The sequence below is a fragment of the Copadichromis virginalis genome, linkage group LG22 (genome assembly GCF_057382275.1).
Source record: "Copadichromis virginalis isolate Kocher_CV1m ecotype Utaka linkage group LG22, C_Virginalis_male_GT1.1, whole genome shotgun sequence".
Classification (NCBI taxonomy): domain Eukaryota; kingdom Metazoa; phylum Chordata; class Actinopteri; order Cichliformes; family Cichlidae; genus Copadichromis; species Copadichromis virginalis.
This window is the reverse complement of record NC_140638.1, coordinates 24466001-24489330: the sequence shown is the minus strand read 5'-3', so window position 1 is coordinate 24489330 and position 23330 is coordinate 24466001. Positions and strand designations below refer to the sequence as shown.

General features: G+C 43.0%; 1 protein-coding gene across 1 annotated transcript in view; it reads right to left on the bottom strand.

Annotated features, from left to right (window-relative positions):
- The window catches only part of dlgap3 (discs, large (Drosophila) homolog-associated protein 3), a 148994-nt gene extending 132990 nt beyond the window's left edge, over positions 1-16004 (bottom strand). Inside the window, exon 1 of the mRNA XM_085446097.1 lies at positions 15918-16004. The gene's annotated coding sequence lies outside the window, so the exon portion shown is untranslated. The remainder of the gene's footprint in view (positions 1-15917) is intronic.
- Between the last annotated feature and the right edge of the window lie 7326 nt (positions 16005-23330).

Here is a 23330-nt window from a genome sequence, read left to right as displayed (position 1 = left end):
AAAGCGTGAGACTGTCTTTGGTAACATGTGGCGTAAAATGTCAAAGGTACCCTGTTGTTTAGGTGATAATACTTCTCCTAAAATTCATGTTACATTTTTTTCGGGAGCTGCATTTGGTAAGTATTGGTTTTGCTGACTTACATCAGTACTGTGCAAAAGTTTTGAGCCACCCCACATCACTTCCTCATTTCCTCCCAAGATTTTCTGTCATCTTTAAAGTGCTCTTGGTCAATAGTTCTCTTTCTCTGGACATTGGTTGCTTTCCCCAGTCATTATCAATCCACTCCTTGTACCTGATTTCTTTTTTTTTTTTTTTCAAAATTGCTGCACCATTTCTCCCATTTTGCTAGCCAAATATAGCCAAAGAAATTACTTTTTTGGACTATTGCAATGAGCAAATAAAATGCATTTCACCAATGCTGGTGGGCATTGGTGAAATGCAAAATGTTAAAAAATTTGTTTATTTCTGAAACCAGAAACCAGCCATTGGCCGAAGATTTTCAAACATGGGTTTAGGTCTAGAATTTTAGAGTTAGCACATTCCTAGGCAGACTCCTTTACTTCCTTAACATTTACTCTGATACCACTATACGACAAAACCACTTGGGGCAACTTCAAGACGAGGAACATAAACGTGATGTATTTCTAGTCACATGCACAGCAAGTTCTTGCGACATAGTAATGAATCCCATTACAATACCTACCCAGCGTCATCCTAGAGGAGACTCATCTTTGTCAGAGGTGTAAAAGTGAAGCTTTTAAGGCTCTCATTTGCCAGCTCCCGCCGAGAACACCGCTGACAGCCGACACTGTTGCAATAACTGTATCACACCTCTGATGGATGGCAAAATATATCCCTGGATGTTTTTTTCTTCATCTACCTCACAGATTACACACAGACTCAAAGACAGAGCCCCCCACGGAGAGAGGAGAGACAGAGGAGATGGGAACAGCAAAAAGATTCAATATTTGGAGCGTACGTGTCTGCAAGGGTGAAAGACACCTCGAAGGCAGAAGGCATCCACTGAGACTTTACTTCTCAAAACTCTCATTTAGAGAGTCTCTTTGTCTTTCTTTGTGTTTTCTCTCCCCTGCCCAGTGTGACTCAGCACCCCACTGATCAAACACTGACTAGTCCTTCCTCTCCTCCATTTCCATCTCCCTTTCCCTCGCACCTCCTCTTCCTCCTCTTTTTCTCTTTAACAGACAGTCGGAGGCAGCCGCAAACAAATAGCTCCCTAAAATGCCCCCACAACCCCCAACTCCCGGGGGACCAGCCCTGTAATTCTTGAAAAGCAAGAAGCGCCTCCAGGAGAAGGCTTTATAGCAAAAAGTAGCGAATAACAAGCCAGAGAGAAAATAACAAGATAGGATCACAAACACTCTCACTCTTCTTTTCCCCTTCTTTCCTCAAGCACCAGTGCATAGCTGGCAGCAAGGATACCAAGAGACAATGGGGCATATTTTTCCCTCCTTTTTTTTATTTTGACAGCTGCACTTGTTTCTCTCTTCATTATTTGCCTCACCTTGTCAGTTCCTGCCTGTTTTCCCCCCTCCACCTTAAAACCTTGAACAGCCAAAAAACTCCCCAAAAGTCCCATTTTGTTCAAAACTGGCAGCTAATGAGATCATAACTCTACCCTTTAACAGAGGAAAGCCTCTGTTTCCTTTAAAGTCGAGTTCCTTTCATTTCCTTGACTGACAAGAGGCGTTGCAAATCATCTGTGAATGCTCTGATAGACCAGCCAAGCTCAGATGAGATGAGCTGCGTCACAGTCCAGAAAATTAACGATCATGACGGAACGAATAACACTCCCAGCCATCAGTGTGCTGGCTTGTGAGAAAGAGACACAGCTCAACAGCCATCCCTCTAATTATGTTTTATAAGAGCATGACATGAGATCAAATGACACCGTCATTTAATAGGTAGGTAAGTAAAGTGCACGTCCACCCCGTGCATGCTACAGAGTAAAAACCTGCCAAAATGAAAGACTCATCTCCTGTGATTAATAGAGAAAACCTGTTTTAATATCAGTGTTATATCCTTAAAACTGCACTGTGTTCAGGAATTCAAAGAAAAAGAGTTTGATAGTTGTCAATACTGAACAAATTAAGGCATCAGATGTATTAAAGTAATTATTCAAAGTTGCCTCCACAACTGTAATCATACAATATTAATGAGCTTTACTGTGAAATTAATCTTTTATGTTGAGCTTACTGAATCTGCTGAAGAGAGCAGGTTCATCAAAATGGCCAGTTGGAGTAACTTGAATCAGAAATCTCAAAAGAAATACAAAATGTTTAAAAACTGGGTTACAGTTTACTTTATAAGGTTAGCAGCCACTCACTATTCAAGTTATCTGGGTTCAAAATAAAAAATGCCTGCTTATAAAAAGCAAAATGGCACAAACAGGAAAATGAGCTGTTGTCTATTGTTTCGTGAAATTGTCACACAATCTCAGCTTCTTGCTTTTCTTGGCTTTGTGGCTCTCTTAACAGCAACATGCTGCTTTCTCCTTTTCTCCAGAAATCATATTTTCCACTGCAGCCAGAGGTCCTTGTGACCAGGATGTGACATTATTGACCATTTGCTGTTTTTTTCTTCTGAGTACACTCCTTTCAGCTTAAGTATCTGAGTGAACTTTGGTGCAAAGCTGACTTATAGGAGGAAAAAAATAAAATAACTGCCACCGAGTCCCTTCCTCTCTCGTGGTATCAATATTGCAAGCCTGTGGGCTGGCGTATGCATGTCACCATGAGCGATGCCTGGCAACAATGCCTTCAGGATCTCCTGCATTATTCAGAGGGCCCAACAAGCACTAAGGCTCTGCCATTATCTATTTAAATCTGAGCACAGGCATGTCCCACTGAAAGCATGTAGTTGCACTGCCACCTGTCCCGCTTACAAGACACAGCGAGGGCTGTGGAGAGGAGGCAAGGGACTGCTCCATGTAAAAGAGGTAGGAAAACAAACAGGAGGGAAAGTAATGGGGTGGTGCAAACATTGTTGTGAGGGTGGGGTGATGGGCAGGCAAGAGGTAGAGATAGAGGTCACAAGGAGAGGAGGAGAAATTAAGCATGACAGCTGGTAACCGGGGAGATTAGACAAATGTATGAAATAAAAATAGGAGACAAAGTCGAGAAAATGAAGGCAGGGTAAGAAACGATATTAAGAAGGCATTAGGGAAATAGGCAGAAGATGAGACGGGGTAGGAGTGGAAGAAATGGGGCTGTGAGAGGAGAGAATGAGAAGGAATGAGGAAGGAAGGATGGGGCATGAAATCGGAAAGTGAAAATTAAAAGTCCAAAGAAGACAGGAAATGTGGAGGGTGATGCTGAAAGCAGAAAAAAAGAAGAAAGAGGGAAGACGAAGAAAGGGATGAATAAACTGGTGGTGGTGGTGGTGGTGGTGGTGGGGGGGGGGGCACAAGACAAATAATAAATGTGAACCTTGGAAAGAGAACAGGGGCTATATGAAATGAATATCCACCATGATGTAGCATTTAAAGACTACTCCTCTCTATCATTTCACCCCGCACCCCTTCCTCTCTCACCTATTCATCAAATGACTGCTACCCCTTCATCCTGCGTCATCTGCGCCATTGCTCATCCACTCCATTAGGCTATCAACCTATCTCTCCGCCCACCATCCCCTTCTCCATCGTGGGATCATCTTAAGGGCAAAGCCAGGCCTGCACCACAGAAAACATCCAGTGGAACAAGTCATTTAATCTAGCGTCAAGTCTTCTAGTGTCATTTCCATTTCCTTGCCACTGGGGAGAGATAATTTCACATCCAATCAATCAACTTGTTTCAAGGATTTTCCATGAACCAGGCTACATGCTCCGGAGTGAGTGATCTGTCTTATTCTTTTATTTTTTATGACATCAGTTCCAATTTCCTTGCTTTTGAGCTTTCCCAATAGAGGGGATAAAACAGCAAATTGAAGGGAACTGATTAATAAAGTGTGTTTACCTGCAGTAAAGTAAGCTCCCAATGTTAGTACACGAGCTTTCTGGTGCACAACAACCTGGTATCATATGTTACTCGGTGGCATTAAAGATAGCAACGGACATTCTACACTTTCACTTTAATGCCCACTTTATGAGAGCCATTCCCAAATTCTTCTGTCTATGATTACCCATTTAATCAGTACTTCTTTTGTACAATATCGCGATAGGGCTGCTGCGTTTCTGTGTGTCTTGTGTGTCTTGAACTGTTGCGGATGCTGGTCTCAGCCACAAACGCGCACATCACATAGACGTCGGGCAGAATTGTGCAGTGTGCAGCTAATGGTGCATTGATCTATCAGTTTAATACAGAAAGAAGATATTTGGATGTCCTCGTGGGATTGATTTTGCTTATTTTAATAACAACTGTTTTTTGTGCTAATCAATGGCACAAACTCAATAAAGATGTGTAATTTCTGTCCTGATGAATAAGAGCCATTTTGTAGCACTTTCATGGAAACAATGCTCCCCATCAATGCAATCATGCAGAAAAAGAGTTTGTTTTTCACAACTTGGTGCCAACTGCCTCTATTATTTCTCTGGCACACGACTGTCACGGGAAGCACCGTACAGAATGTTTCTTTCCCCCCCTTGACAATTACTGTATAATAACGGGGGGGAGGGGGGGATTGCAGTGAAAACAAATAACTTAGTTGGGGGCATGTCGGATTATTTTCGTTATGTTTCTTTTGTTGTTCAGCACTTTAAACACATATTCTCAGATAAGCAAACCAAATGCAGGACTCAGAATAATGCAGGTAGGGCAACCAAGGAGAACTTTATTGGTTCTCGTTTATCACTTATCTGCCGTTACATCTTAGACCATCCCATCTGAGATGTAACCCGAGAGGAGAAAACCGAAGGGGAATTGTGGTTGTGGCCTGAAATTCAGTTTTAAAATATCTTGAAGGATGTTTCACTTCCTGAAATGTATTGTAATGAGTGAGCAAGGACAGAGGAGGTGCACTGCATACACAAAAAAATAATGGGTCGCACCTGTTAATCTTTGAAATCAGGTGTTCTTAGTCTCATTGAATAGGTTGGTCTAAGGCGCTCAGTGAATTTGAGGGTGGTACAGTGAAGTCAATTTGTAAAATTTCTTGCCACCTGAATATTCCATGATCAGCTGTAAGTGATATTATTGCAAAGTGAAGGTGTTAAGGCCATGTGAAGTTACTGAGCGAGGCCGCTGAGTGCTGAGGTGCATAGTGCACTCAGTAACTGCAAAGTTCCAGACCTCCTCTCACATTAACATCAGCACAGAAAGCTGTGCACCGGGAGCTTCCCATGATGGGTTTCTATGCTCCTGTACATGTGATGCGTAGGTGGCCCGGTACTTTTGTCCCTGTAGTGTGAGAACAAGGACATGTGTCTCATTTCCAGAGGTATTTTTACCCTTAAAGAAGACTCTACAGACGAGTGCTCATAAAAAGTTAGTTATTTTCTGTCCTTCAAGGTTTGTGAGTGTGTGTGATTACAAAAAAAGGCATGACACGTTGTCACATTGTGAAAAGCAGTGAATTTAATTAAAAGTAGCTCAAAATAAAAAAGCTGTTATGATCACTGATAAGCTTAACTGACATCTGAGATCATAAAACACAGTAGAGCTTAACAAAACAATTGACAAATGGTGCAGCTGCGCCAAACGTCATATTTTATTGATACTGCTATAAAATGAGGCTCTGAAATGACGATGTCTTGTGCTGTTAAACGCCTCGTCTCTTCTCTCCTCGTGTCTCTCCTCACCTCCTTAGCTCACATCTCTGGTGGAAGGGAATAAGATTGCAAGGAAAGGAGGCAAGGTGAGGAATCAATCTGAGATATCAGGGAAGGCGGATGTGAGAGGAGTCGAGGGAGTGAGCGTTTAATAAAAGCACACACCCTCGATTTAGACGTGTTATTTAAATGCAGTGCCAAGTTTAAAAAAAAAAAAGACATTTGGCATAAATGCATCATCTGTTCATTCTTTTATTATAGCCCACTGCTGCATTTTACAATCTCTTCCAAATGAGTTAATGACAACTTATATCTTTACTTTTAATTACCTTCACTATTATTATACAAACTGTGAACGGCAGAAAGGGAATTGTCATTTGTTGGTTCCTATTTCTCGCTTCTTCTTCTTTCAGCTTCTCCCTTTAGTGGTCACCACAGCAGATTATCTTCCTCCATCTCACGTTAAGTACCCTCCCCTGTCACACCAGCCCTCTGCATGACCTAATTTTCTACATCCATCAATCTTCTCTGTGGTCTTCCTCTTTTCCTCCCGCCTGACAGCTCCATATTCAATATCCTTTGTCCAATATATCCACTATCCCTCCCCTGCACATGTCCAAGCCATCTCAGCCTTGCTTCTCTACTTTGTCTCCGAACCACTCAACATGAGCCATCCCTCTGATGTTCTCATTTTTAATCCTGTCCCTCCAATGAAAATCTTAACATCCTTAGCTCTGCCACCTCCACCTCTCCCTCCGGCCCTTTTTTTAACAACACCATCCCCCAAACCTTATATGATACCAGGTCTGACTACCATCTTGTGAATCTTCCCTTTCACTCTTGCTGGTATCCTTCTGACACAAATCACCACTTGTCTTCACCCACCCTGCCTGCACTCTCTTCTTCCCCTTTCTTGTGCTCTGTCCGTTGCTTTGGATGCTTCACCCCAGGTATTTAAAGTCATCCAACTTTACTACCTCTACTCCTTGAAGCTTTAACTTTCCCCCTGGCTGCTCTCATTCACACACACGTACTCTGTCTTGTGCCTACTAACTTTCATTCCTCTTCTCTCAATAGCATACCTCAACCTCACCGAGCTCTCTTCCACCTGCTCTCTACTCTCTCAGCTGGTCATAATCTTATCTGCAAACATCGTAGTCCACAGAGACTTCTGCCTAACCTAATCCGTCAACCTCACCATCTCCACTGCAAAAAAGAAGGGGCTCACAGTCGATCCCTGATGTAATCCCACCCATACCTTGAACCCATCTATCACTCCTACCACTCTCATCACTATCTCACTGTCCTCATAAATGTCCAGCACCACCCTCACATACTTCTCTGACAGTCCTGACTTCCTCATGCAGAATCACAGTTCCTCTCCTGGCACCCCATCATATGCTTTGTCCGCATCCACAAAGACACAGTGCAGCTCTTTTTGACCTTCTCTACACTCCTCCATCAAATCACTCAAAACAAACATTGATCTGTTTTGCTCTTTCACAGCACGAAGCCATACTGCTGCTCACTGATCATCACCTTTCTTCTTAACCTAGCTTCAGCAACTCCTTCCCATAGCTTAACAATTACTCAACTGTATCCTTCTGAGCATCACACTTATTCTTGAAAATCTGTACCAGCACACTTTTTCTCCATTTCTCAGGCATTCTCTCGCTCTCCAAGATTATGTTAAACAGTCTGGTTAAAAAGCCCACCTCCCTCTTTCTTACCCATCTTGAAAGCTCCACACGCATGTCATCCAGACCAGCTGCCTTTTCACTTGTCATCCTGCCCTTATCATGGTTTGTATATTCCACTGGTGTTTTGCTTTTATACACTTGGGAATTCCTGTTCATAGCTGCTCTGGAAAACCTCATCTCTCAGTAAGATCAATTGGAGGAATTGGGACAGCACGGTGCACTGAGACTGATTTTCAGGGTTATGAACAGGAGGACAGAGGAGGTAGAAGACAAGGTGGCACAAAACAGAGAAATGAGAAGATCTCACAGACAAGCAACACATTAAAGAGAGGGTTAAAAAACATAAGGTAGGTATTTTCACAAACATAACCAAAAGCCACGACACATACATGTTTGTTTGTGTTTTTAACTATAACCTGTATAACACTCATGTTTAGCGTATAATTAAGGGCTGTAAATCGTGGCCATCTGTCATGAAATTCAATTACATAAAAGAGGTCATGAGAGAAAACACACGCGGAAGCACACATTTCTCTATTCATATGTAAGTGAACATATTCTAATATCTTGCCTCTCCAGATGCACTTGAACCACGGTCCTCAAATCAGCTTCTCCCATACTCTTTGATTTTGGCGTGAAATGCTACAGTTCTCAGAGCAGCCCATAATCACTGCACCGCTCGCTTATTCTGTCAGTCTGCAAGGAACGGAGAGGGCCAGCTGACACCCAGTATTCACCCACCCACCCTCCACTCCACACACCCACCCCCCACAAACACACTCATCAACAAACACTCAAGTAAACACTCAAGTAAACAGGCAACTGAAGGCAAACAGAAAACCCTGGCGTGCAAAGATACACAGACGCAGAAAGGCCAACTGGCCTGGCTACGAATGGGCAATGGACTTGGGCTTGGGGCTTGCTAGGGTGGAAAGGGGAACAATTTCATGCCCAAATGCATCAGTCAAGAGTACACTGTGAACACGAGCAAACATTTTTCCACCCAGATAGGTTACAGCAATTACCCTCGCCTCTTTAACCTTGCCGCTCGCCTGCGAGGTCTTTTGCTCGGTCCCATCCCCGACACGATTCAAACGCAGGGTTTGAGTGGAGGGGTTGGTATGTTTCTCTGCGTTACATCATAATGAGCGGTCTCTAGATCTGCTGCGAGTACGTGTTGTACGATAAAACGCTGAGTTTGGCTTGACCCCGTAGATCCGTAATAACAAACAGCGGGTGTCATTAAATGCTCATCATCTGGGGAGAAATGTGTCAAAACAAGGTGCTAACACTCCAGTAACAGTAGGCACAGTGTGGGGGTTGAGTTACTATTGAAAGGAAAGACTGAAGGATATGAGATAGCATCCATGTGTGTATGCCTCTTCCCCAACAAAATCTAGATTAATAGTAACCTGCTTTGTTATTTTATCACAGTTTGCTCCATCGCCAACACTGAGAGCCTGCCAATAACAGGAGGAGAAAGCCCCTTTGACACAGGAGTATAGATTTGCATTGAAATGACTATAACACATTTAGAAAATGTCACAGTGGTATTAAACACAGCTGGAACTGTTTTAACCTCAGTGCGATGAGTTTAAGAATATTACAGTATATTGACCAAACTACCATTAATTGTATTTCTTAATCACTTATGTATGTAGATTACACAAGTATCACTAAAAGGCAATGTTTCTATTAAGGCCATGCTTTAGTTTTAGAGGTAATAAAGCTTAGCAACATTTAAATTAGGCGGGCTATATTTCATTATTATGCTCTTTATATGGTGTGTTTGTGCTTTTGTGCTCCCATTGTCATTTCCAACTCAATCAACTATGGGGCTCAGAGCAATTATTCTCAGGCCTCTGTGCTTTTGGTGTTTTATCTCTCATAATGTGCTATGCGTGAGCAGCATGTAACCGTTCATAAAATGTATGTTGTTACGTAATTTTTGTTATTTTTTGTTATTTAGGAAATTATATCAAGAAGCTGTTACCATGGGGCGATCATGGCTCAAGAGTTGGGAGTTCGCCTTGTAATCGGAAGGTTGCCGGTTCGAGCCCCGGCTTGGACAGTCTCGGTCGTGTGTCCTTGGGCAAGACACTTCACCCGTTGCCTACTGGTGGTGGTCAGAGGGCCCGGTGGCGCCAGTGTCCGGCAGCCTCGCCTCTGTCAGTGCGCCCCAGGGTGGCTGTGGCTACAACGTAGCTTGCCATCACCCAGTGTGTGAATGTGTGTGTGAATGGGTGGATGACTGGATATGTAAAGCGCTTTGGGGTCCTTAGGGACTAGAAAAGCGCTATATAAATACAGGCCATTACCATTTACCCTCTGGCCAACACCAGTAGGTGGTAGGGTAGGTGAAGTGTCTTGCCCAAGGACACAACGACTGAGACTGTCCGAGCCAGGGCTCGACCCAGCAACCTTCCAGTTACAAGACGAACTGCCAACGCTTGAGCCACGATCGCGCTATATAGCTATATAGCTATAGCTTTTCTTACAAAGATAGCTAACACTTTTTAAACATGAACTTAGCTAGCTACACTGACTAATGTGGTAACATTTAACTCTCAAACTATGAGTGGTTTTCCCATAGACAGAATGAAATATAAATATAGCCATAGTGATGTCATTCATTGGTTAGTGAAGCCTCTTCTTGAAGCCGCAGACATCTTGGTGTTTTAAAACAGGAAGTACAGATAAAAGGGTGGCTCTGACTGCTAATCTTGGGGTTGACAAGTCTTTGGTCCATACGCATTACAGCTTTACTGATATATTAACAAGGCCGATGAATCTGAAAGGTTAGCTATTTTGCTAAAGAGACAGAAGCTGCTAAAAGTAAGAGGATCCTGCCAGTCAGTCATTTTCTTAACTGCCTTTTAAAACAGGATATCAGCTGGAGTGAGTAAAGCCTATCCCAGGTTTTTGCTCTTCACAACCACTCAACTCATCAACAATGCAAAAGATCCGAATACTTACAATACAACTGTCTGGTTCACAAAGCCACAGCAGGAGGCATATATTTTTTCTGAAACAATGTTTAAACAATACAAAACTGCGACCACAGCATAATCTCCTCGGGGAATACTGTGTTGAAGAGCAACAAAAAACCAGAAGCAACATAAAATATAAAAGTGTATTTCAAAGGGAAAATAACACAAATAATTTCTACAGTATTACAGCTGGCTTTTTCATTTTGTGCGCTAACCAATGAAATATTGCTACACTTCTGTGAGTCATTCTTCTTGTTTGTTGAGTTTAGGTTGTGATCCTCTTCAGATGTTCTTCTAATGTCTGATTGACAGGACCCAGCTCTCCACTGAAGAAATATAATAATCTATCCAGATAAAGTCCATTTAGATTTTCAGCAAAGCTCAGTGTTGTTCATTTCTTCACCAGCTATGTGGTATTGATTTTATCAGTCAAAATACTCGTTTTTTTTTTAAATGAGCAATTTACTTCTCAGAATCTAAAGCATATTTTTGTTAGGCTTTACCTGCTTTCCCCCCTTTTAAATGTATGAAATCTTCAAGCCTAAAGAACTTGTTTCATAGAGAGTCTATGAGAAAGCTTGCCAAGTACCCAGGTTACAAAATAAGAGCACCATTGGTGGATTTCCTTTTCAATTTGCACTTTGTCAACCAAATTAATATCTTAAATATCCTTTTTCAGCTTTTCTCTTCTAACCAAAGTGGAACCAAGAAGATCACAGCACCACTAAGAAGAGGGTTACTCAGTTCAATCTGACATAACTGACACATTATTCACCCAGTATAACCTAAGCAGTCCAGTTGCCTCTGTCAAAACATAGGCTCTATTCATGACTAATGTTTTTCTACGAGGATGACAGATTTTTCATCCAGTGCAACAGCGTTTTATCCAATCTGTTTTTCACGGTGTTTGAGAGAAGCCATGAGTGTACATGATTATTTTAGCATCAGCAATATCTTCAACATCTAATTGCCTCACCTCTGCCTGCCTGCACTTCACAGCCACAGTAATCTCCCGTATTCCTTCTGTTTGGTTTTGTGAGTGAGAAGCAGCTGCGGGATGGGCGACATTTTAAATGACAAATACTACATCCTTTGATTAATTCAAAGGTAAATGTTATTCTGTTAATTACCACGGGGGTAAATTTGACCATGTATCAGTGATGGCAGCCTCTTCACAAAATGATACTGTCTTACACTAGAGTAAGACAGCATCTTGTATCCGCATTCTTTAAGACCCACATCAGTGCTTCTTGTCACTACCCTTCACTTCTGATCTAACTGTAAACACTTTACCCCCCATGTCACAGTTATTACTTAGTACCAGTTAACATTAGGGGTTTGATAAGTTCAAAATAACCAGTGCTGTAGTTGTAAAAATTACTGAGGAGGTAAAACACAGATAACCAGACTGCCTGTCATGGTTTTGATGTAAATCACCTTCTTGTTAAAGCTGTTTTTTAAACAAAGCTGACATATGGTTCGTTAGCATTAATATTTCCACAGTGGAGCTGTGAAGTGAAGCTTGAAACAAACTCTGTTTGAGCCTATTCTTTCAAACTTTGTGGTCCAAATTATTTGAGTCCATTAGGGGCTTCCTGAGCCCTGCCTGTAATCATTGTCCAACACAGTGCAAGCTGGAAGAAAGCAAAATGAGTTACTTAGAAAAAAAAAAACAATTCCAAACAGTAGACATAGCTCTCTCTTTCATCCTCCATCTGTCTTTACTGTTCTTGAATGTAACACCTAGTAACATAAGCCTGATGGATATAGGATTTTTAAGACCAATACTGATATTTGGTGATTTTAAAATTTGATATTGAAGTCTGTCAGACACTTGAAACATAAACAGATTTGTTAAAACATCTGCCAAATAACCATAAATATTTATTATGCTTATTTATTTATTTACTTGTTTCCACTCTGTTGCATTCTGAACAGCCGTGAAGTTGCAGAGTGCCCTCTAGTGGACATAAATACTAAAAGCTTTGTTGAAGGGTGTCTTTCCTGGGTCTTCTTTTTTTCATTTTCATTCATCAGCCATTACAAATTCTGATAACAATAGCAAAAAAATAAAAACATATTTAAAATGCTGGAATGGTTCTTCCAACATACTGCCCAGCACTAGCGTTGGTTAATGTAACTTATAAAAGTATCCTGTTGCATTACCTGATAACTAACAATAAAAATGAACTTTTTACATTAAAGCGTTTGCCATTGGAAAAACAAATTTCTTACCATAGCCTACTTTCACATTATCAAAACAAACAAAAAAAGAAAACTTCTTTGCAATTAGCTTGCTGGCTACATTGTCCAGAGGTTGTGTAGCCTACTGCACATTGACCTTTGAGTGAACTGACTTTATCTCCTTGCATGGCAAGTTGATATTGGTAGCACCCTCGTCCACCACATAAACAGCAACCATTTTTGTTAATCTCCCTTGCATTAATATCACTGATAAAGGCTAATTGTTGAGGTGTTGGAGCTGTAGCACCAGCATCGCTCTTCTCTTCAGCAGGGCCTCACCAGTAATGTTAATGCTGAGCTTAGCTTGTAATGTTCAACATGTGAAGTCAGCAAAACAGCTGATAGAAAGCAGGCACAAGATAATGCATTACTTCTACTTCTACTTCTACAGTGTGAGGGCTATCCTCTTCATGAACTCACAAGCTAACTTTAACATATATATGATAAAACTGCAGTAAATGCAGATGTTTTTTTTTGTTCTTATCACAACTAAAGGAACAGGTAATGTGACATTTTAACTGACATGTATTTGAAATAAGGGCACCACAGTGGTTAGCACTGTTGCCTCACAGCAAGAAGGTTCTCAGTTCAATTCCGGGGTCTTTCTGTGTGGAGTTTGCATGTTCTCCCCGTGTTTGTGTGGGTTCTCCCCGAGTGCTCCGGCTTCCTCCCACAGTCCAAAGACATGTGGGGATAGGTTAATTGAAAAATCTAAATTGCCCATAGGTGTGAATGTGAGTGGTTTTCTGTCCCTGTGTGTTGGCCCTGCGACAGCCTGGCGACCTGTCCAGGGTGTACCCTGTCTCTCGCCCTATGACAGATGGGATAGCACCCCCCTCGACCCTGAAAAGGATAAGTGGAAGCGAATGGATGGATGTATTTGAAATATTAACTTAATCATGTTAGCTCATCAAAGTTACAACAAAGCCTTAGCTTGTTATTAAGGCTTAAAGGAGCACATACTGGTCAGTGCTGAGCATGCTCTGGGAAGGTGTTTGACACTGGTAAACCATAACATCCCGTCACGCTGCACAACTTTGTGCCAGAAATAGTTTGTTTCTGAAGCTATCAGCGAGCTAACGAGCTGATCCCTCTTGGTGGCTGTGTTGCTATTCCCACTTTACCGAGATCACTTGTTCCCCCTGAGAAAAGAGTACACAAGAACCTCAAACAGACGCCACAATGAACAGTTAATCCTCGCGCGTCCATCAAGATGGAGCCTCTTCTGTGCCGGTGAAAAAAAAAAGAATAGGATTTTTGTGCAATGTGTGCTGATGCCCCAAAATGAATTGTGTTAAATTCAACCCTTCTAACAGCAAGAAACACTTATCCCACCAGTCTTTTGTGTGTGGGTTGTGTAAGTGTGTGTGTGTGTATATGTCGAGAAAAGAAAATTAATTTTGAGGCTAAACAAGACACGGTAACCGTCTTTTTAATTGCATCTCGCTTTCTTAATGGGTGTCTATTCTGCTGAATGAAGGAGACACTGTGATTAGGCAGAGCAGAATTGGGATTGTTCCAAAATCAGCTTCTAAAAATGTGCCTTTGTTTTGTTTGCTGTTCAGAGTTTCACAAGTGTGGTAATGTGAAATGAATACTGCAATTTCTTTCTGCTTTATTATGTGACTAATTTTGCAACAAACTAGAAACATATCCTTAACTTCCACTGCAAAGGAATCAAGTTTGTTTTTTGTGCAATTACCCACTGCACTGTCAAAGTGACCTCTGGCTCTTTTGCCATTTACAGAGAACACAGTTTGCTGTAAACCTCAACAAGCTTTAACACACCATTTTCACATCTTAAAGATCCCAGGCAGAGAAGTGCAATAGACTCGAGGGTTTACCCGCCACTGGAAACCAGCACCTTTTGTTGTAAAACTGAATGAAATGGTATGCCATATCAAAAAAAAAGTCTGGGAGTCTGATACCCTGCTGTAGCTTAAATAATTGATCACACTGACATTAAATCCATAGTGTTGGGTCAGTGAGTCAATGCTTCACTTTGTTAGCCAAAGAAATTTTCTTTCATGTAATCAGATTCTGGATTGATCTTTTTTGGATGCAGAGAAATTTACAATGTACACTGAGTCCCCATAAACCCAGCAAACAGCAAAGGACCAGCACACAGTCATACAGAAACACCAAAGGCCTGAACCCAGTAACTAGAAGAAAAAAATAAATAAACAGCTTCATATGGACTCCTTTTATAAAGCGCTTGCTTATATGGGCATCTAAATTCAAATCACATGCCTCAAGAAGGAGTAACAAGCAACCCACAGTCTGTGCCTCATCTAACTGATCTTTTGACAGTTATCCAGCCCAATTAACTACACTATTTAGCGAAGCAAACCCAAAAGTGAGGGACTGTATTGCAGAGGTAAAAGGGGCGGTAACTGTATTCATGTGAAAACTAGAAACACCATCTTTCAAATCAGAGCCAAATGTGTATCACAGCGACCAGCCTTCGCTGTAAAAGATCTCCTCTTTTAATCATTCAAATGCACTTAGGTAGAATAATAAATGTGCAGCACAGCATCCTAAGCGACCCCACCTCGCCATCAGACCCCCCCGACCCCCCCAGAGGGATTCCTGGACCGGGGTGGTCCTGAGGAATCCTCTCCTCGCTGTCCCAAGAGCCACATTCGTTGTACGCGACTCCCGTTTGATTAATTAGTCCGTTGTGCATCTATGCTCTGCTGTGTAAACGCAACACTTCTGCACCAAGCGCGAATTCCTCTCCGGGACACACACACACACACACATACACACGATGTAGAAACGAGGCGCGCTTTCACGGTCAGCGAACATTTACGCACGGATGAAACTCGGTGATAGCCAACATCACCGAGTGTTTTCCATATGTGTTTTTGCATTTCCAGCCAAAGACAATTAAATGCTTTTGTGTACTGGTGCGCGTGTGTGTGTGCTTGAGAGAGAGAGAGAGTGGGGTGGGGGTGGGGGTTCGTCCTGCGATCGTAAATGGCGCAACTTCTCATTTTTCCTGTCAAGTTGACACAGCTGGGCGCCCCGCTGACAGCAAACAGGCCAGTGGCCGATGTTTGAGGGAAGACTGCGCCAGTAGGAACCAACATTTAGCCGCTATCCCTATCATACAGTCCAACCACAAGAACCACATGAAAGCCTACTTGCACTGCGTGTACCAATAGTGAGCGTTCAAAGTACATAAAAATGGACCGCCTGCTCCATCTGAGGTCTTTTTTAAAAAACCCATCTAACAGCTTCAGGAGTCTCCTTACCTTAAAGCGGGTTTTCTGTGGACGTTTTCACTGAATGTTTTCTGCGTTTGAGTAACACAAATGCACGCCTATTCCACAGCTCGCCGATCGCTGTGTGGAGGAGAGAGTGAGGATGGAGAATCAGCAGGGAGGACGAGAGCTCTCTCTCTCTGTCTGTCTCTCTCTCTCTCACTCACTCACTCACTTTCTCTCACTGTCCCTCTCTCTCCCCTCTGAAATGTTACCGGCAACCGATTGGTCCAAGGGTTCCTTGGCGGCCCCTCTCCTCTGCTCTAGGAGGGGCCAAATAAAGCCATATTTCGGCCTATCCTACTAGGCTAAAATACTGCAGATTGATCGATCTCTCAAACCGTTCACCGATCTCTTTCTTCTTTCCTCATATATATATATATATATATATATATATATATATATATATATATATATATATACTCAGACTACATATATGCGACTTTTTTCCAGGCAACTTCTTTCGTTGCATTTGGTGTAATTTGAAAAGCATAGCGGGGCTTTACAGTGCTGTATCTCTTCGATTAGACACAGTGTTATGTCAACAAGGGCAGTAGTTAAAAATGGGCCACCCATGCTCACACAGCTTGTGTAAGAAATATTGCTTAAGAACACTCTTTGTTTTAATCTGTGGCCAAGATCACACCTGTGAGAGAGGTGTGCTGGAAACCTGTGACGTTTCCAGCAGCGTGTAAAAACCCACTCTGGATACGCCATCACGCCGAACACTTAACTTAGACGGCAGCTACTGTAAATGGGTCAGAGCCAGAGCGAGAGAGAGAGAGAGAGAGAGAGAGAGAGAGAGAGAGAGAGAGAGAGCAAAACAGTGGAAATAAAGACTCACTTTCAAAAAGGCCTCGGGGCCATTTCATGATTGCACGAGTGTTTTATTGCACGACTGAAAACTTAATGACCTAAATGTATCTTTCTCGTATTGTTTTCACTGGATCGGGCCCTCATCAGACACGTGGCGTGACGGGATGAAATATTTCATGTTAAATCTCATCCACGTAAAGCGCTGTTATATTAATTAAGCTGCTGGAAATGGCTGTGTACGCACTGTCAGTGTGTTTAGGAAAGAGAAGTCGGAGAGTCTTCCTCCTGCATACATGAAGAGAGAGCAGAAGCTCATCAGAACTCGCCTGCAGGGTTCATTAACAGCAGTGAGTTGTCCCCTCCCTTCTACAGCCATCATTTAATACAGTTTAAACACATGTGACAGTGTCCATTACATTTCCGGCAGCACACTCACTACCGTTTTATGTTGACAAACTTCTTTACTCATCGTCATTCTTTTGAATAAGAAAGTTTTCTCTCTTTATTACCTGATGAATATTTATGATGCACACAGTAAGAACTGAGGTCAACTGTTTCACTGCATAGCTTGCTGCTGCTTTTCACCTACAGGCATCAGCAACGCGTTCCATATCCACGTTGCACTTTACTGCTGCTGCACTTTCAGCAACAATTAAGCGTCTGGAGCAAGCAGGGGAAACACAGTTTCAGAAGAACTGCACTTGTAACAAGTGTGTGTGACGTGTAACACCCCCCTTTTTGTTCTCCATAGCAGTGACATTTGTGGAGCAGCTCGGCTCCATCCGAAAGCCCTTTGGTTTCAGCACCATGGTCAGTGACGCTGATACAGGCCACTGTGTGAGACTGTCTGCATGTGCATGTGAGCACTTTTAACAGAAAACGTGCTGGCTGTCAGGATGAAAGCGTCAGGATGGGTAAAGATCGGAGATGGTTATTCTGCTTGGTGTTAAACCATGTTAAATCTCCAAACATGTGCTCACATCTGCCTTTGATTACTCTCTAAATATACATACATATGCTCCCACACACACCAGCTTCAACAGAAGGGCCTAGCTGTTGCAAAAATTCTCAAATACTCAACACGCAGCACTTGCCTCCAAGCTCTGCTACAAGCATGCCTTAACATTCATGTAAAATGTATAGAAATCCACCCTTCAGTGTGTTTACATATTTGCGACCTCCGCTTCTTCTCGTGCCGGTTGCATTCTCAGTCATGGCGCTTCAGTTTTTCCTGCACAGCAATATCAGTGAAGAGTCAGTAGCCTTGCTGTCTCAATGTAAGACAGCCTAATGAATATTTATTGGTTCATTGGGTCAAGGAGTAATATCTACATTTTCAACATGGCACAACATGCGCCTCTTCCACTCATGTATGTTGCGGGCATTCATCATCAGGGCGGAATCGTTTAGAGTACAGCCTTGCGCCACCTGCTTCACAGCCCCCCAGCAGATCTGTTTGTGTCTTCATTAGCACTTGTCTGAACTATGCTAAAGCCCGATGACAGAAGACCTTGACCTTGGCTCACAACAAACTGGTTCCATGTTGGCGTTGTAAAAGAATTCTTTATTTTTCTCTTGCAAACCAGCTGCTTTAAGAAGTTCTTGTGATTGAAATCCTGGATTGCATGATTACAGAAGAAATTGGAAATGTGATTTTCTGCAACAGAAACATCAGCTGGATTGTTATTTGGAAAACCCCAAGCCCCTCTTTAGGTATTTCCAAGGGCCTGAGAGTAGACGATGCAGGTATTCTTCATTTCTGCCATCTGCAGAAAAGAAATTCGAAGTCAGCGGCAAAAGCAGATACTAATCTTTCTTCTCTAAGGATCAAAATATCAGATTAAAATTAGCTTTGTACAACCATTCCCATGTATCCCAGCAACATTTGAGTGTACGTCTATGCATCACAGAGAATAGCAGGCATCAAGCATTTTCCATTGTGGGAGTAAACAAGAGGAGGTTTTACGCATTTGTTGGAAAACTGGAACCAAGATGGAAAAATATGTGATTATTTTTTCCCTAGTAGCCAAGCTTGAAGGCAAAATGAAATGTGAATATTTAAAGGTAAAATTGAACATAAAAGTTATCTTTAGTGCTTTTATGTCAGGGGTGCGATGGTTAGCGCAATTCCCTCAAAGCAAGAAGGTCTTGGGTTCAAATCCACTATCCAGCCTTTCTGTGTGGAGTTCACATGTTCTCCCCATGTCTACATGGGTTCTCTCTGGGTACTCTGGCTTCCTCCCACAGTCCAAAGACATGCAGCTCTTCTCTCTCCCTAGCTGGCGTTGGGTCTGGATCGACTGCTGTGGGTGTCAATGGTTGTCGAATTTCCTTCACAACTCGTTGCCATGCATGGCGATCGTTGGCGATTGTCCTGGCCTCGTCGAGATTTATTCTGCCCTTGATGTCATCTTTGACCTGTTTTAGCCATGTTTTCTTCTGTGCCGTTCAGTGGATTATCAACTGGGTGGGTTGTTTACGCCAGAGGAGTTGATGAGGTAGTCTGCTCACATCCATTCGACACACATGACCAAACCATCGCAATCTGCGTATCTGCGTTTTTTAATTTGCCCATCGATTGGCAGTTGGTTGTCGCATCTCCGTCGGATGTCCTCGTTTCGAAGGCGGTCTCGAAGTGATACTTGTAATATCTGTCAAAGGCAGTGCATCTGGAAAACTCCGAGTTTGTTGAGGTCCACTTTGAGCACTGTCCACGTTTCGGATCCATAGAGTAGTATCGGGAGGATCAGCGTCCGGAAAAGGCGGATTTTGGTCAAGATGGAAATATTGGTTCACTTCCACAAGCACCACTTTAGAGAAGTGAATGCTGCAGTTGCTTGACCTATTCGACTGTGGCTCTCTGCCGTGGACGCGACCTTCCTTTGCTCGATCAGTGAGCCCAGGTATTTGAACTGCTGGACTTGCTCTATTTGGATACCGTTGAGGTAGACGTTGGCAGGCAACCCATCTGTTGTCAACACCTTCGTCTTGTCAGTGTTTATCTTCAAGCCATATGACCCGGCAGCACCTGCGATCTTATATTGAACGTCCGTGGCTTAGGCGTCATCCTCGGCCAACACACTGCTGTCATTTGCAAACATAAGATCTGTCACGGTGGCATTTTCATCAAACTGGACTCCGCGTCTGCCCCTGAAGACTTTCCTCATGATGGTGTTGACTACGATGTTGAAGAGCAGCAGTGAGGCGATGTCTCCCTGGCAGACTCCAGATGGTGAATTTAGTGAATTTAGTCGACAGCTCATTACGGATGCGTATTTGGCTGCATGATCCGTTGAAATTTTCCTGCAGGAGTTTAATGACTTTTGGTGGGATGTGCTCGGTCTCCAGCGCTATCCAAAGTGCTGGCCAATCGATGCAGTCCAATGTGGATTGAAAGTCAATAAAGATGATGACCATCCATTTCCCACATAGAATTTGCTCCTCCATCACCTGGAGAATGCTGAATATCTGGTCACAGCATCCACGGTGAGATCTGAAGCCGGCTTGCTCCTCACGGCTCATTTGTTCATGATGTTTCTGCAGGCGTGATTGTATTATTGTCATGAAGACTTTTCCAACGATCGAGAGCAGACCGATGCCACAATAGTTTTGGCATTCTCGGTTGTCACCTTTTTTGAAGATTGGGATAATGATGGCTTTCTTCCGTTGTCTCGGAATCGTCCCCGTGCGCCAGATATTTTGCAGAAGAAGGTGCACTCATTGGAGAAGAACATCACCGCCAGCCTTAATTGATTCTGCAGTGATTGCATCCACACCAGGTGCTTTACCAGTCTCCAAGGTCTGGATGGCCGTCTTCACCTCTGCCAGGGTCAGTTCATCATCGGACATTGGGGTCTCTGGTGCCTCGATGGGTGGCGGTTCTGCTGGTGGTCCTTGTGGCGGGGCGTGATTGTACAGTGTCTCGAAGAACTACTTCCGACGCTGTAGCCGCTCAGTCAATGATCGTACGAAGGTGCCATTGGCCTTTCGGATGTTGTCGTTTGTTGATTTGGTTTTTCCACTCAGGTGTCGGAGCGTTCGATAAATTGTGTGGTATTCATGCTTTGAGGCTGCTTCTTCCAAGTCAGCCGCTACTTGGTTCCAGTAAGCCTCACGTTCTTCCTTCATTCTGCATCGGACGTCATTGCTGAGCTGACAATATCGCTCAAAGTCGACCAGCTTCACACATTTTTGTTCATCTATCATATCGAGGCATTCATCGGATATCCATGGCTGTGTTCGGCGGCTTATGGGAGGGCACAGTTCTTTGGCGCTTTCCATGATGGCGTCCGAAACTTGTTGCTCTTCAACATTGACGCCTTGAGATGGCACCAGTGTTGCAAAACGGTTGGATAATGCTTTTTGAAATTCCGCCTTGCGAGCGGGATCTAACAGGCATTTCCAGTCAAGCTTTGCAGATGGGTGCTATTTGCGTTTGGCTCTTTGTAGTTGAAGTTTTATCACTGCACGCACAAGATAGTGGTCTGATCCACAATCTGGGCTGCACATCGAACAAAAATCCTTAAGTGATGATCAGAAACGGGAGTTGATCAGGATGTAGTCCAACATCGGCGAGTCGTCGCCCATTGGATTTCGTCATGTGAGTTGATGTTTCTTTGGATTTTGAAATTGGGTGTTTCCGATGATGAAGTTGTAGGTGTTGGTGAAGGACAAAAGGCGCAAACCATTGTTATTCATTACACCATGTCCAAAACGGCTCATCGTGCTTTCCCACCCAGTCCGATCGGTGCCTGTGTGGGCGTTGAAGTCTCCAGCCAGTATGATCAATTCGGTCTGTGAGACTGAATCCAACATGTGTTGTAGTTGGTTATAGAAATCATCCTTGGCTGGGTCTGGACTTGTCTCAGTTGGTGCGTAGATGGTGTCGAGGTGTGTTTTGATGGTACCGCTGATGGTGAGCACTGCAAGGCAATCGGAGATCGGCTGGAATGCGACGACACTCTTGGTTGCACGACGGGCAACTATGAAGCCGACTCCTGCCTTTCGTTTTTCTCCACCCCAATAGTAGAGTGCCATCTGGTTGTCGGTGAGCGGTGGTTCGACGACCATCTTTCCCGATGCTGTGAGTCATAGTTCGGATAAAGCTGGAATGTCGATTTTGCAGCTCAGGAGTTCTTTGGCAATTATTTCTTTTTGGCCGATGTGGTGACCAGTTCGAACATTCCACACGGCGATTTGTATTTTCCACTTTCAGTGTGATGATCTTTCGGTTTCGAGTAGCCCATTTCTCACCAGCATCCTGGTTCCCCAATACTGGTGCATCGGCTGCCCTGGATGCGGTAGCATTAAACGAAGAATTTAATTCAGAGCTGCCCATCGGATTCGTACCTGTTTTCCCCGGTCTCCCGGTTCTGGTCACTTCGGCAGGGTGACCACCTTCCTCCTTTTGCAGTCGGGCTTAGGACGGTCCTTGGCGGAGTTAAGACATGCAGTTAGTGAGGTTAGGTCTATTGGTGATTCTAAATTGTCCAAAGGTGTGAAAGTCTGTGAATGGTTGTCTGTCTGTGTTAGCCCTGCCCTCTGTTACCCAGCCTGTTGCCCGATGACTCCAATCCTGAACTATATAAGAAAAAGAAGAAGAATGTATGGTTGTTTTAATCATGAATAATGGTACTCATCTACTACTGAATTTGACACCTAACATTAGCTACAGCTGTTATGTAGATAGTCTAAATAAACTAACTACTGGTAAGTTAACAGCTAATCTAACATTAGCTAAAGTTATGAGGAAACAATATGAATAAAACTTGAGTACAGTACCTCATCTAAAAGCGCAATTACTGGTTGAGCCATATTGTATATATTTTTTCTGCAATAATGATGAACTACCAGACTTAAGGTGTGCCCAGTATGGATGAATTTTCCTTTGATGTGGAGACCAGAGACCACACAAAGTCAATGACATTTGGGGACTTCAAGTAAAATGGGTGAAAACAATCCCTTCTGTCAGCTTTGACGCAAGCGATTGAAGGGAGTACCAATAAGAGTGCAGGATACAGTTGATTGACAATATGACCTGACAGAAAATACATTAGAGCGTTACCTAAGTAACCGGAGCATATAATCTCGCAAATGACCAACCACCGGTTTTAAGGCAACATGCGATGAGAGAATTGCTTACAGTGTTCATGCAGCTTCAGTCTTATATTATAATTTTACTGAGAGACCCCAGCTCACAAGTTACATAAGCTGTTTTCCCTCATTAAATCCAGAAAATGTTGGGAGAGTCAGGTCGGGACACAGTCAGCTGTAGTCTTTTAAGACATAATGTAGTGGGCAGGAGTTAGTTCTACTGCTGGTAATACTTGGTAATATTTGGTATAGGTGAGGATGCTGACCAGCTGAAGCTGTGTCGATGTGGACATCTGCGAGACAAGCTGGCAATATAAATACTGTTTAATGTCCATTTAGACCTAGTCAGATACTTACAGTTTTACATGCATCCATCAGATACTAACTAGAAAAGTTCAGGTCTGCAGTGCATGTGTAAAACTACTATAGTGAACATTTAAGTCAGTGAGAACAGTTTTTGTGTCATGGGCCGTGGTGCGCGGGCACGAAAGGATC